The 15,339-nt window shown below is 39.7% G+C and overlaps 1 long non-coding RNA gene across 1 annotated transcript; it reads right to left on the bottom strand.

Annotated features, from left to right (window-relative positions):
• Positions 1 to 2,822: 2,822 nt before the first annotated feature.
• On the bottom strand, positions 2,823 to 15,339 carry LOC105549696. Its single transcript, XR_001007592.1, has 2 exons — positions 14,579 to 15,339; positions 2,823 to 3,808 (listed from the first exon to the last, which is right to left on the bottom strand). It is a non-coding gene; the product is annotated as an uncharacterized LOC105549696 (long non-coding RNA).

The raw sequence follows: 15,339 nt of genomic DNA, 5'->3' as shown, positions 1-15,339 counted from the left end.
GGTTCTGTAGAAGTGGCTTTCGAGCAGCTTGAGATCCTTCTCTCAGGGTGCCAAAATGCCCAGTGCAGTCCAGACCTAACATTCTCAAAGCACACATTAGAAGGGAAGAACATATGTCTCTTCTAATAGATTCAAAGTCCTGGGAATCACTCTGTCTCATTGACTCCTTTGGCTCTTGTGCCCAGTAACTGTGGCCAGGAGAGCTGAATACATGGATTGGTCCACCCGTGAAGCCTGAATTTTTAAGATCTTTTTATCCCATAATCTTGTTTTTCATTTATAATATCTCATTGTACCCTTTTTGGTTGTTATCCCCCTGAGATGAGCAACTATAACTTCTAAATTCCTTGCACTATTTCAAAGTGCTCAAAACAATGAATGCTCAATAAGTGGGACTGAGTGATTTAATAATTTAAGGTAATCACTCTGTTGTAATGATCATTATAGTCATTTATCAACTGTTTTTTAGTATACCAGGGTACTTTGTAAAAAATAAATGGTCACGCACCACTTAATGATATTTTAGTCAATGACAGACTGCATATGCGACGTTAGTCCCATAAAACTATAATACTGTACTTTTACTGTCCCTTTTCTATGTTTAGATGTGTTTAGATACACAAATACTGCTGTGTTACAACTGTCTACAGTATTTAGTTCAGTAACATATTATACAGGTTTGTGACCTGGGAGCAACAGGCTGTAGCACGTAGCCTAGGTGTGTAACAGGCCACACCTTCTAGGTCTGTGTCAGTATACTATGGTGTGCACACAATGACGTGTCACCCAAGAAGGCATTTCTCAGAACACATCCGTGTTGTTAAGCAATGCAGGACTGTATTAGAATCACAGGATGATGAATGTTCTCCATGGCCCCTCCAGATCCTCTCTTCACCGTCTCCATCATGCTCAGTGTCCAAGAGGCTAACTTCAATAGACTGTTCAAATGGCCTCCCCTCTCTCTAACTTCCACTCAAGGTCAGCCAGTGGAACCACCAAGAGGAATTTGAGGAGTGGGAGGAAACAGGGAGGGAGTGTTGATTTCTTGGTCCCCTTCCTGCTTTCCCGGGCTGCTTTGCTCATGGAGGCCACAGCTCCTGTCAGGTAGCCCTCTCCTGAAGCTACAGCCACATCTCTTCCCAAGTTTTAGATTCTGGGAAACCAGTTTTTCCGTTTGTCCTTTCAGGCCTAGGGATGAGAAGGCTCCCTGATATTTATAGTTCTCATGGGTTTCTCTTAATCCCTGTATCTGTGTGTATCTTCCTGTGTATAATCCCTGTATCTTCACTATCTCCTCAGTTACGTCATTAAGTGTGCCATTTGTGTACTGCCAGGATCCTGACTTACATACATACACACTATTACAAAACCCAATTCAAACTGGCCTAAATCATAAGTGGAATTTATTGAATGATGTAACCAAAAAATACAGACATCTGATTTCAGGCCTCCCAAGGATCTAATCATCTTCCAAAGGTCCCACCTTTAAATACCATCCACTTGGGGGTTAAGTTTCAACTTTTGAATTTTGAAGGGACAAATATATTTAAATCATAACGTGTCTTAGTCAATTTTTAAAATTAAAAATAAGTTTAATTCTTTTTTTTTTTTTTGATACAGAGTCTCACTCTGTCACCCAGGCTGGAGTGCAGTGGTGCGATCTCGGCTCACTGCAAGCTCCACCTCCTGGGTTCATGCCATTCTCCTGCCTTAGCCTCCTGAGTAGCTGGGGCTACAGGTGCCCGCCACCACGCTCGGCTAATTTTTTGTATTTTTTGTAGAGACGGAGTTTCACCGTGTTAGACAGGATGGTCTTGATCTCCTGACCTGGTGATTTGCCCGCCTCGGCCTCCCAAAGTGCTGGGATTACAGGTGTGAGCCACCGTGCCCTGCCAAGTTTTTTAAATTCTAAAAGCAATGAAAGTTCATTATACAGAATGTAGACATTTAAGATTAACTAAAAAAAAAAAAAAAGGAGATGGGAAAGTGTAGCCTTTAATTCCACTGTGGTTAGCCAGGATGGTCTATTTTGGTGTATATCCAACGCTCGCTCATTCCTTTCTCACCCCCTCTGGGATCTTATTGTAAATATTCTTTTAAGTATCTTTGCACCTCAGAACCTAACACAGGTTTTACATGCATGAGTAAATGATATTCAGGAAAAAGATGAATGCTTGAATGTCCAAAACAGCTCTTTTGTCACATGCTACTAGAGATAATACAGCAACTGCTACACCATTCTGTTCCCATGTGCCTGCCAAAGGAACACCATGTCAAGGACTTGTCTGAATCATCAAGAAACCATAATACTGTACTAAGTTCAAGGGAACACTCCTTAAAAGGAGAGGGACTTTACAAGCCCATTAGCAGGGCTTCAGAAGTGAAGGAGCCCTTCACTAGGAGCTAGAAAATCTAGATTTAAATTCCAACTGGGTCATTCTACTCATTTTACTTGTTTAATCTTCCATTTTCTAATATCTGAAATGAAGACATCAACTTATGATCTATAAGATCCCTAGCAGTTAATAGTCTATGACATATACCTCTATCTATCCAAACACAAACATATGTGTGTGCGCGTATGTGTATGTGTGTGTATGTGGTGTATGTGAGGGTGTGTAGTAATGAAAAGAGGCAAGAACTATGCCTTAGGTGCTAGTATGACAAAATCTGAGTTTGTTTCCTTGTTTTCTAAAACGCGAAAGTCTTATAGGAAATCCAGCCAATATGTTTTTCATGCCTACACTTTCTGTGGCTAAGTTAGGAAAACTGAAAGCAGGAAACTCAACAAAGTACAAAAAAAAAAAAATTTAAAAACACTCCTCTATGTGTGTGGCTTTTTTTTAGCTCTCAGTGAGATTCTCAAATGATTGTTGTAATTCTATCTGAAGTTCCCTTTCTTGTTTCACGACTTAATGCTCTGTTGTGTCATTTCCGAAACACTCCCCCATTTCCAAGGTTATGAGCAGAGAACAGCTCTTCACTCACTTGTGAACAAGTACTGTAAGAGAACTTAACAAATGAAGCAAAAGAAATCGTAATATCAAACCAGGTTGAGAAAGGAAAATGATAAGTGTCTGGAGGAAAGGGAGCATGAACTATCACCGCCTACCTTCCTTCCATCAAGCTCAGAGACGTTTTTAAACCTCACACCAATTCCTTGACAGCTTTTAAGAAATGAGATGTTTCCATTGTGATCTGAGTTATGCTGAGGTGCCTCTTCACTCTGCCTAAGCGGAAGGTAGGTTAAGCTTGGTAGAGGTGAACCACAGGGAGCCATGCTTGGAAAACTCTGCTCTGGCAAGTTTATCCATTCAAGTGCACCAAAGCTTTAGAACTCCCTACCCCTAGAATGTCTGCTTTTTCCAAATATTCAGAACACATTTGTTCATTCCCAATACAGGTGATGTGTACCCAATTCTTACCCATTTCCTCTGACTTGGGACATTTTGCCCCTATGCAAGTGCCAGGCTTGGCTGCAAGTGTTGTCTTTGACCCCTCAGGTCCAGACCAGTCCTGCTGTCTCAGCTTTCAATGTTGTGGCCACCAAATGGGTGTGTGGCCCTCCTGTTCCTGCAGTCAGTGGGGACTGGGGAGTAATTTCTGCTTCCACCTTGGCTGGCACAGGAGTCCTCTCATCTTCAGCCACTGTGGCTGCTGCTGTTGCATTGGGGTTTTTGTGTTTTTATTTTTTAATTTAAATTTTGTAGTTAAAAAAATTAGGGTATATGGTTACATGCATGGCTCAAGAAGGTATACAGTGAAAAACCTCTGTTCTGACTTTGTCCTCCTGCCACTAAATCCCTTTCTGTAACAAGCAAAAATGTACATATATTCTTTTTAACCTCTTTTTTTATTGCAAATGTTAACATACTACATTGGAAATTTTTCACCTAAAATATCTAGAGATTATTTCACAACAGTACCTATAGAGCTTCCTCACTGTTTTAAAATGTTATATGACATTCCATTATATGTACCTATCATGATTTATTTAACCAGTCTCATTTAGCCAGCTGACAGACTTTTTCAGGCTCTTTCCAATCTCTTTATCATGTCAGGTGTATACAATTTCATTATGGGTACAGGCATATCTGTAGGACATATTCTTGCAAGTGGAATTTTGGGCCAATGGGCTTATGTAATTAAAATTTTCACAGATGTTGCAAAATTGCATTTTCTGGAGATTGCACCCATTTACACTCTTCCAGCAATATGAGTGTCTCACACTCATACTGGGCTTCAGTTTACTTATATAGGAACTTAACCTACTTGAAACCACTCCAGCCTAATGGTCCCCCAATTTAAAATTGTTTAACATAATATTAATATCTAAGCCTCAATAGTACCCTCCCTCCTACTTGCTTAACTGTATGTAAGAGATCCATTTTTTTTTTATTATAATGAACAGAAATTTATTGGTTCACAGTTCTGGAGGCTGGGAAGTCCAAAGCCAAAGGGCTGTCATCTGGCAAGGGCCTTTTTTTTGAGGGATCCAATGTTTAATAGTGTCCCTATTTCTGTAAATTTGCTAAAAACTTCAAGGATATTACATGTGCCTATGAGACAGTCATTGTCATTATTTCCCATTCTGGTGAGCTGAACTAGGACTCCACAGCCTCTGCAGCAGGTGGTTCCATAGAAGTATCACTCAGAACTGAAACAACTCCTGAGCCCATGGCTATCCCCTGTCTACTGGTGGAGTGGAAACTCAACAATGCCTAGACCTACATCTAGTGTCAATGAGCTACAGTCCTGCAGCTGTACTGGTAAAGCTGGAACTGAAATGTCCTTGAGGCTACAGACCCAAACAGTTGACCTTACAAAATGAAAAGGACAATACCCCATCTAGATTACACTCAGGTACAGCAGTACAGGGTCCTACAGTAAGGTTGTGTGGATCTAATGTATCAGACCATTTACTCTCACAGTTCCTTTAATTAATACGCTAAATGACTTTTGCCAAGGGTAATACTTACTGCTAGAAGTCTGTGTTGAGGTAAATTCTATAGCAACAACCTAAAATCTCCTTGCTGAGATTTTAGAGTCTGAAGCCCTTGCTCTATTTCTGGGTCTAACTTGCCAGGTTGGGCTCCTTCTTCTCTTACAGAGTGCTCCTTCCTCTTATGTCCCACACTGTTCTTCCCAAAACTCTTGCCCCCATGAAGACCACACTAGTCCATCAGACCATGTTTTATATGCTTTCACAGAATTCGAAGTATTTTTCTTGGAAAGCTGTTCACCCCTGGTATAAATCATTGGATGCCAACAGAACCATGGTAGATGGATGTTCCTTAGGTTCTCTCCACAAAACTACACAAGCTCTTTTCCAGACACTGCACCCCCATCCCATCCCTCACCCCCAAAATCATCTAGCTGCACAGTTATCACAAAAGGGAGCAGGTTTCATGGGGTGAGCTGGAAAGTGCAGTACACAAAAGTCACCATGTTGACTCTCACTCACAAACCACTTCTGATAGTCTCTAGAGGATCAGGCCAAATTGATAATTTAATAAGTAAATGAGTAAATAAACTCTTCCATACAGTAGTATCTCAATAAATGTAGAAGGAATGACAGAAATAGAAAATCACAATTTGGTAAACACCACAGTAATAATTATGTCAGGCAGAGATAATTAATGGATGTTAAAATTGATAGACAAAAGTACAATGAAAAACAGAATATTTACATAGTTTCAAAGTATCCCCTCATAAGATGCATATTAATTTCAAAGGAAAGACAGTAACTTTACAGCAGTGAAACCTGCCAGATGCCATCTTAACTCAGTGATCAAAGTGCCTCATTACCAATGATGAGACACATCAACCACATTCCTCCCGACAAGACACACCGAGAAGGGTACAATGTCGCTTCTATGATATTCTTGACAAAATGTATAACCTGAATTAAATCATTGGGAAATATCAAACATAAATCGAAGAACATTCTGCAAAATAACTGGCCAATACTCTTCAAAGAGTCAAAGTTATGAAAGAGAAAAACTAAGGAATTGTCTCTGATTAAAGCAGACCAAGGAACCATGAAAATGAAATGCAACTGGTGAGCTTGGACTGGATCCTGAACAGAAAAAGTCCACTAATGGGACAACTAACAAAATCTGAATAAGGTCTATAGATTACTTACTAAGTTCATTTCCTGTTTAAAAAATGGTACTATAGTTATATAATATAACATTTGTAGAAGCTAGGTAAAGAGTATGTGAAAATCCTTCATATTAGTTTTTGCAACTTTCTCAATAAGTCTGAAAGCATTTCAAAAGGACAAGTTGGGAAAAATAAAAATAAATTTTAAAAACTATGACAGCAAAATTCACTTATTACAATATTGGTTTGTAAAGAGTGTGAAAATACATATTAATTACAAAAATTATATTCATGCTTGAATTTAAAACTGGACAAGTAAACTTATCCTTGATTAGTCAAATGTAGGCTTATTCAGGCATTTCTTAAAAGCACACTCTAAAATTTCAGCATTTATTTTATTATCAGAAGTTGAAGGTCAATATAACAATTGTACATGAAAATATTTCAGTAATCCTGGTTTGCCCTTGCAATAATCTGAAGAGATCTCTGCTGGGGACTATTTCATTATGACAATCGAGCACCAAATACAGTGACCTTCAGATTGTCAATTCCTGGGTGAAAATGGATAGAAGGTTTTCTACTTGGCAGATGAAAAATCAAGACCCCCCCAAATCCCTTTCCTTAGGAGGTATAGCTTAGGTAAGGAACCTATTATTATTATTATTTTTTTTTTTTTTTGCTGTTTGCCCTGAAATATACCAATATACCACTTTAAATATAGTGATTTCATTTACCAGGGGAAGGAAAAAACTTGTATAACCTAGAGGCAATATGTAGAATAAAAACAAAAAAAAAATGATAGAATAACTGGAGCCACAGGAAGCGGAACATCTTATATGTCACAGAATATTATAAAATGTTACAGTTTAATAGTTTCTTATATAAATACTCAAGGAAAAATAACTGAATAACTAGTAGCCTTAATTTAGGGGTAGACCTATAATTTCTACTTATAACAGCCTCTGCCAAATTATTTAAATATTTACCTAAAAGTTAAAATATCCAGGCTATAAGGTTTCCTGGCCTATTGTTCTTTTCATTTCAGACACATTCACATTATCAAACACCAGCTGAACAACAGCACACGAGCACAAGAGTTGTCAGAAAATCATCTGAGGCCAGTGTAAGAAGGAATAGGTTTGAGGACTTTTCTCCCAATCGGCAAGTGAGGTCCAGGTCTGGAAGTCCTGGTTTCCTTGGCCCTCATAACTTCTGTTCCCTGGATTCTGTGCTGAATCTTCCTTCTTGACCTTTGCCATCCCACTCCCCTTTCCATCTTGTTTTTGTTTTCGAGACAGGATCTCGCTATCATCCAGGCTGGAGTGCACTGGCACTATCATAGCTTGAACTCCTAGGCTCAACCAAGATTCTCCCACTTCAACCTCCGAAGAAGCTGGGATTACAAGCATGAGCCATCATGCCTGTCCATCTTAATACATGGGCTTGCACAGAAACAAAGTCTGGGTATACTAACAACTTATGAGGTTTAGCTGCCTTTACTTGCCCAAGAGGTTTTCGTTTTGGAGATTTAGCTTTGCCAAACCATATACTTCCTCTCAAATAGCTGGATTGGAGATAGGTTGAGAGGTGGATGCTTACATGTCTCTGTTCTGAGGTAAGTCTACACTTACAAGAAACTAGGCAAATGACTAATTCACAGAACTCTCTTCTTTCACAGGGAAGGGCTTCCTCAACCAAATCTAGGGGAGCCTCTTGTCAAATTGGTTGTCTCTAAATTCCACAGAAGACTACATAGAAAATAGGGCCTTTGGGATATGAAGACTTCCCAGTAGAATTTTGTCTGCCTTATAAATACGTTTCCCTCACTTACTAAAGCTCCAGAGGATTAAGATTATGCCATCATGTATTATTCACTCCATCAACATTTATTCACTCTGAGCCAGACCCTGGACTAGACATTGAGAACAGAAAACTAAAACATAGTACCTGCCCTTGAAAGGCTCACAGTCTGGCAGAAAGAAAAACAACTTATGATGTTAATTATATGTACTATAGCAGTGACTTTTACAAAATGTTGTAGGAGCCCAGAAAAAGGGTCAATTGAGTTTGCTGAAGAAATAAGTCAGAGAAGCTTCCATTGTGGGGGTAACATGTTAACCTGACCCTTGAAGGATAGGCCAGGTGGGAAGGAGAAGCAAAAAAAAAGAAAGAAAAGAAAAAAAAAAAACAATGTAGGTGTGGAAGCATACATGGTGAGGTAGGGGAGTGACAGGAGAAGACTGGTCTCACAGTGGTTCTTTAGGAAGGCGAAAAGGTAGGAGTGAAGTGGTTACTCTAAGAAAGAAGACAGTGATATTAGATATGGTCAACTGGCACACAGCAAAAGATGGAAAGCTAGTCTTCATTTCCCAGACTCCCTCAACTAGAGTTCCAATTCTAATTAGATGCACTGGTAGAATATCAGGAGGACAAATGTGAAGAGCAGGGAATCTTCCTGCTGCTGCTGCCCAGCAAGGTCATGGAGATGGTTTTTCCACAGCATCACTCTAGCGTGCGGTCTTGATCTTTGTGAGAGTAGGAGGCAATGGCAGCAGTGCTGGCAAGAACTTTCTGATCCTGGCTTCCTGGCAATTGGATCACAGCTCTCCTAGGAGTCTACTGAACTCAGTGTTGTCATGGTGGCCTCCTGGCTCTCCAAAGGTAGAGATTCCCTCAGCAGGTTAGTCCTGTAGGGTCTGGCAGTTATTCAGGCAGGCCCAACGTGGCACATGGTCCTTCACACTACCTTTTCTGTTCAAAATGACAAAATAATTACCATTTTAATTAAGAAGATGAAGTGACTGTTTTTATATATTCTTAGTCTAATATTAGCAAGTTAAAATTTGTTACACTTTTTCAAAACAGTGTTTGTGTTTATTTTTCAATGGTATATATTATTGTCTTATTTATGCCATTTTTTTTTTCTTTTCTTAAGAGACAAAGTTTTGCTTTGTCCCCCAGGCTGGAGTGCAGTGACACAAACACAGCTCACTGCAGCCTCGAACTCCTGGGGTCAAGCAATCCTCCCACCTCAGCCTCCCTGTAGCTGGGACTACAGGCACATGCCACCATGCCTGGCTAAATTTACGCCATTTCTTGAAAATATCAACTTATTTTAAAATATTAATTTATCTCTTAAATAATATTAGACTCATTGCATTTTATATTAGATCTATTTTAAATTTATTTTTTCTTTGTGATAACATTAAATCACTAACATTAACTACATATTCTAAAATGCTTTTATACAAACGACATCCAAAAAACGTCTGTCCGTTATTTGCTCTAGTTCCCCAGAATTTTCCCTTTGATTTTGTCACATATATATGTTTAAAATGGACCCAGAGAAAGTATTATTTAGAACAAAAAAACTAAACCTATCAGCTCCCAGCTTGCATAAGTCTGATCAATAGGAATACATTTCTATATTATCCCCTTCCATTTACTGAGATGGAAGTTCCCAGGAAACTGAATTTTTCAAGTTCCTACCTATTCATCAGTCCTCCAGAGAGAGATCTAGATTGGAGAATGCTTTGTTGAGTACAACATGGTAATGAATCTCTTTAATTTACAAAAACATGTCCAAAGGAATCCAATAGAGAGTAAAGAGCCCAATTTGTCTACTGTATAAAGCAAGGAAAGTTCTGAATTTCAGAGGCAACCCTAGGGAGTAGTGACAGCCCAGGGGCAAAGAGAAGAGATTCAGAAGGGTGGGCAGTATTCTAGAGTGAGTGAAGAAAAGTAGGCAGGTAGTCAGAAGCAGTGGGAAAGGACATGAGGAGGGCCTACAGGGATGGCCAAGGAACTCCTAAATATCAATACCTAATATTCCTTATTTAAGTTGTGGGCTCTATGTTATGGATTAAAGCATATAAATAGATAGGAAAGCTATCAGCATTCTAACATTGGAAGGAAGAGTAGAAGAGAAGAACCCAGCAAGAAAGATTGAGAAGAAAGGATTAGAGAGGTGGGATGAAAAGCAAAAGCCTGTGAGATGTTCTGGAGGGTGGGGGGAGGCAAGTGATCCCTCAGGTTCTTGGACTTAAATACCATCTATGCACTGGTAACTGTAGGGGAAGAAAAACATTTCCGTATCCTGTTAGGTTCTATACCTGAGGCCTCTGAATTAAACTGACAAAAGACAGATTAACAGAAGAAAAGCATACCAATTTTACTTGATGTTAATATTTTTACCATTCATGAAGGCTTCATGGAAAATAAGTGAAAAATCAAAGAAGTGGTTAGACTTCAGGGCTTATATGCCATCTTAACGAAGGATGATAAATTGAGGAGAAGTAACTAAAGAAAGAAAAGGCGGTTTGGGCTTATAGAGGTGGTAAACTGTGAGAAGGTAAAAATATAGGGGAAACTAATGGTAGATAAGGATTATAGTAAGTTTTCTTTGTGCAGACTCATCTTGGTGCTGTCTCCATTTCTGGTGATAAGGGGTGTTTTCCTTGTCTTGGTATGGGAGAAGAATGGGGACACCTTTGTGAGAATTTATGCTCTTTTAGGCAGATAAGGACAGAGAGCTCTTACTGTGTCTGATTTTCTCAATTGCCTTCAGATCAAAATTATCCTTATGCCAAAGTGGCATATTTGGGGGTGACATATTCTGATTCCATTCAACTCCCAAATTTATACCTCCAGCCAAGACTTCTCCCTGAACTCTACTTCTCATATAGTTGGCTGTGCAACCCACATTTCCTGTTGGATGTCCATTAGGCTTGTTCACATTAACACACCAAAAACCAAATTTCTATATTCTCATGCCAAACTTCTTTCACTCTTATGTTTCTCATTTTAGTAAGTTACAATTCCATTCTTCTGGTTGGTAAAACCAAAAATCTTGGAGTTATCCTTGATTCCTGTCTTTCCCTCATATTCAGAATCTCATTGCCTCTACCTTCAAAATATAACCAGAATCTAAGACGTCCCACTGCCTCTATAGCAAACACCCAAGTCTAAGCCACCATCATCTCTCATCTGTTTGCCGCAATAACCTACTAAATCCCCACTTCTATCCCTGTATCTCCTCTCACAGTCTATTCACAACACAGCAATCAGGATCCTTTCTAAATAGAAGTCATTTTAAGTCATTCTTCTAACCCTAATCCATCGTGGCACACCCTCTGAAGCCCTCATTTTATGGCCTACAAAACCCTATAAAATCTAGCTCCATTTCCCTCTGATCTTATCCCCTACTCCCCTTCCTCTATTGAATCTGCTTCAGCTACTGACCTCCATACTATTTATTCCTCAAACACACCTGCACTCTCCCACCTCTGGACTTTTGTAAATGCCCTTCACTCCACTTTAAGTACGGTTTCCTAGGATACCCACTGGACTTGCTCCCTCTTCTTCTTCATGCCTTTTTTGCTCAAAGTGAATCTCCTCAAAAAGGACTGCCCTGACCATTTAAGTTACAATTACACCCTCCTTCCCACTGCAAGCAGTCCCTTTACCCTGCTTTGTTTCTCTCCTAAGGCTTTTAACATATAGTGGGCCCTCCCTATCCGAGGGTCCACATCTGCTAATTCAACCGATTGAAAATACTTGGGGAAGAAAACTAACAGAAAATAACAATACCACAATAAAAATAATACAAATTTTAAAGTTATATAGTATAAAAACTATTTATATAGCATTTACATTGTATTAGGTACTATAAGTAACCTAGAGATGACCTAAAGTATACGGGAGAATGTGCTTAGGTTATATGCAAATACTGTATCATTTTAGATGAGGAACTTAAGCATCTGCAGATTTAAGCATCAAAAATCTAGAACTAATCCTGATTTACTCACTGTCATTCACTGTTCCAGGTTTTTGACAGGGGTCCTGTAAGTAATCCCCAGCCGATACTGATGGATGACTGTACCATATAATCTGCTTTCTTGTGTTTTACAGTCTGTTCTCTTCTTCCCAAAGTATAAGCTCCAAAAGGGCAGGATGTTTGCCTCCTGAACACTAGTATATCCTCAGTGTCTAGAACATGGACTGGCACATAATAAGCCCTCAATAAACATTTGTTTAATAAATGAATAAATATAACTCATTTCCTCAAAAACCTCCAGTAAAGTCTCTTGTAACTAATAGTTTTGCTTTGGCAAAAGAAAACAGGGGCCAAGTGTGGTGGCTCATGCCTGTAGTCACAGCACTTTGAGAGGCTGAGGCAGGCAGACTGCTTGAGCCCAGGAGTTAGAAACCAGCCTGGGCAACATGGAGAAACCTGTCTTTACAAAAAATTTAAAAATTTAGGTGGGCGTGTTGGCATGACTTGTGGTCCCAGCTATTCAGGAGGCTGAGGTGGGAGAATCCCTTGAACCCGGGAGGCGGAGGTTGCAGTGAGCCAAAATCGCACCACTGCACTCCTACCTAGGCGACAGAGCAAGAAACCGTCTTCAGCAACAACAACAACAAAAAAATACTCCTCGTTTGGGAGAGAAATAACAGTCAAATAATAAGAGTAAAATTGCAAATTCAAAACCAAGTTGGAACTAGAAGTGGCTAGGAGAAACTCCTTACTACCACCACCAATGATACAGATGGTGTGCTGGGAAGATGATTTGAGCTATTTTTATATAAATATTAAATGGAAAGGAGACCGAAAATTTGACCCAGAAATCTGAGGTTATATGTGTGAACATTAGCCATCATTCATGTTGCTATACACAATGAGGAGTCATGGAAGGATTTTTAACAAGGGAATAGAAGGTCTGGAGTGTAAAGAGCATAGAAGTGAGGAGAACCATTAGGAAGCCACTGCAATACTAGTTCACATAGCTAATGATGAAGATTTGAACAAGGCAATGGCGTTGGGAATGATGAGGGAGGGAAAAATTCCAAACATCTCAGCTGTAGAATCAACAGGATTGGTGACTGACTGGCAGAAAGGCATGGTTGGGATACATCCAAGGTTTCTAGCATTAGTATTTGAGTGAACAACAATGCAGTTATTTGGGTTTTATAATAAAAGAGGCAGGTTTTGCTGGGGAAATGGTGATTTTTAGTTGGATTTCAGTGGAAATATCCAGAAGAAATCTGGAATTAAACATGAATGCAATATTCTGGAATTAATCTGTCAACAGAATGCACAAATAGAAGAGACAAGAGGAAGGTGAACATATAAAAACGGTGGCCAGGAACATTTGAGAATTGGGTAAAAGGAGAGAAGCCAACGAGAAATCGGAAAGAAGTTGATATACATGCCAAAGGAGGAAAAGAAGTAAAGAACAGTCAACATTGTCAAATACTGAGTAAGATGCTAGCTGAGAGAAGGTAAAATAATTCTTACTGGATGGTGGAGGTAGAAACCAAATTGTTGTAGTCTTAAAGAGTGAATGACAGTGAGAACAAGAGGACACTAAATTAAAGCTCTGCTGAAGAAAACAGTAAGGCAGTAACTTGAGGGTGAGTCATTGTCCATAAAGGATTTTTATTTCCCACCATAGTCCTAACCTAACATTTGACATCTATCTAGTAGGCACTCAATACCTACCGAATGCAATAATATTTTCATTTATAGACCAGGTCTCCTATAAAATGGTCCAGTGTTCTCCACATAAAACAGCACAAAACAGATTGATCATTCTAGGTGGGTAGAGGGATTGAAGGAAATAAAGACATTTCATATTCTATATTATGTTTTGGGTTAATTGGCAAGAATAATTACTTCTTTCTCACCCCATCTCTGACTATACACACACCCAAATTACAGATTATAGAGGAGAAAGGAATTAAATGACTCCCTTGAGACCAGAACTGCATAGTCCAAAAGAAAAAAAATTCAGCAATCTTACTTTATTAAAAAATTAGGCATCAAGATGCTGCAATTTGCCTTACTTACATATTTAATTGCTCTTAGGTTAGATATATAATATGGGAAACCTGGAAAAAATGTTTAATGGTATAATAACCGTTTACGACCTAACATTAAATGAAAAAAGCAGCTGCCATATTGCATATTATCTCAATTTGGGAAACAGGAAAAAATATAAATACAAACACACATGCACACACAAAGTCGGAATAAATAATATAAGAAAATAAACTGAACGGTCACAGTGGCTCACGCCTGTAGTTCCAGTTACTCAGGAGACAGAGACAGGTGGATCGTTTGAGCCCAGGAGTTCAAGACCGGCCTGGTAAACATAAGGAAACTCCGTCTCCACAAAAAAAGGAAAAATTAGCCAGGTGTGGTGGTGCATGCCTGTAGTCCCAGCTACTCAGGAGGCTGAAGAGGGAGATCAGTTGAGAAGAGGAGTTTGGTGATGCAGCGAGCCGAGATTGAGCCACTGCACTCCAGCTTGGGCAATATAGAGCGAGACTCAGTCTCAAAAAAAAAAAAAAAAAAAAAAGACAAGAAAGAAAGAACATCTTTCTTTTCTGAATTTTCCCAATTTTCTACAATTAAAAACGCTTTAAAGATTTCCATAAAGTCAGTCATGGGAATTTCTATCTAAGCACTTACCAGCAATTTAAGCTCCTTGTCTTTTGATCTAAGTTGCTCCAAAATAACAATAAAGGCTACAGTGATCGAAATTCACGAGACCTGAAATAGACTGCAGCCTTCTTCCTTCCCACCTTCTTAGAATCTTTGTCCTATTCATCTTCCTTACGCTTCCCTGGGTTCTCTTACTTCTGGATTCTAACGGTGAATTGTGAGAAGCAACGCGGAAAACGGAATGGAGACACCAGCTTGTTTTAAACGAGCTGTATTACCCCGCACAGTGCAGGGGAAAAGATAATTGGCTCAGGTCTTGGCTCTGCCATCTACCACCTGTGGAGCCTTAGACAAGTCAGTTCATATTTCTGCCACTCAACGGTCTCGGTCGTGTCATCTTTTACCGGGAATGTCATGAAATATACAGTACACTGCAAGAACTGCCTCAGGTAAAGACTTCTAGGATTCGGTCTCAGTCGATCCCTCTGAGAAAGGCCGCACCCTAAACGCACAGACTCTGCCTCTGAGGGGGTGGGGTCGGGGAATCTGCATTTTAATAGCTTCTCAGGTGATTCAGATGCTCAGTCAGGTTTGAGAAACCAGGTCTCTTCCCAGCCCTCCTGTTCTCTGATCCACTTCTCTGCTTCCTCCAGGTCCTAACGATTCTCCAGTTCCCGCACAACAGGAGCGGAGGGAAGAGTGCAGAGAAGGCACAGCCAAAGACCGCAGGCCCAGCCGGCTGGCCGACCTCCTCATTCCCGGGGCACCAGCCGGCGGGTTACATAACG

The sequence above is a fragment of the Mandrillus leucophaeus genome, unplaced genomic scaffold (assembly GCF_000951045.1).
Source record: "Mandrillus leucophaeus isolate KB7577 unplaced genomic scaffold, Mleu.le_1.0 Scaffold452, whole genome shotgun sequence".
Lineage (NCBI taxonomy): Eukaryota > Metazoa > Chordata > Mammalia > Primates > Cercopithecidae > Mandrillus > Mandrillus leucophaeus.
The sequence above is the reverse complement of the archived record's forward strand: the minus strand, read 5'-3'. Positions and strand labels throughout refer to the sequence as shown.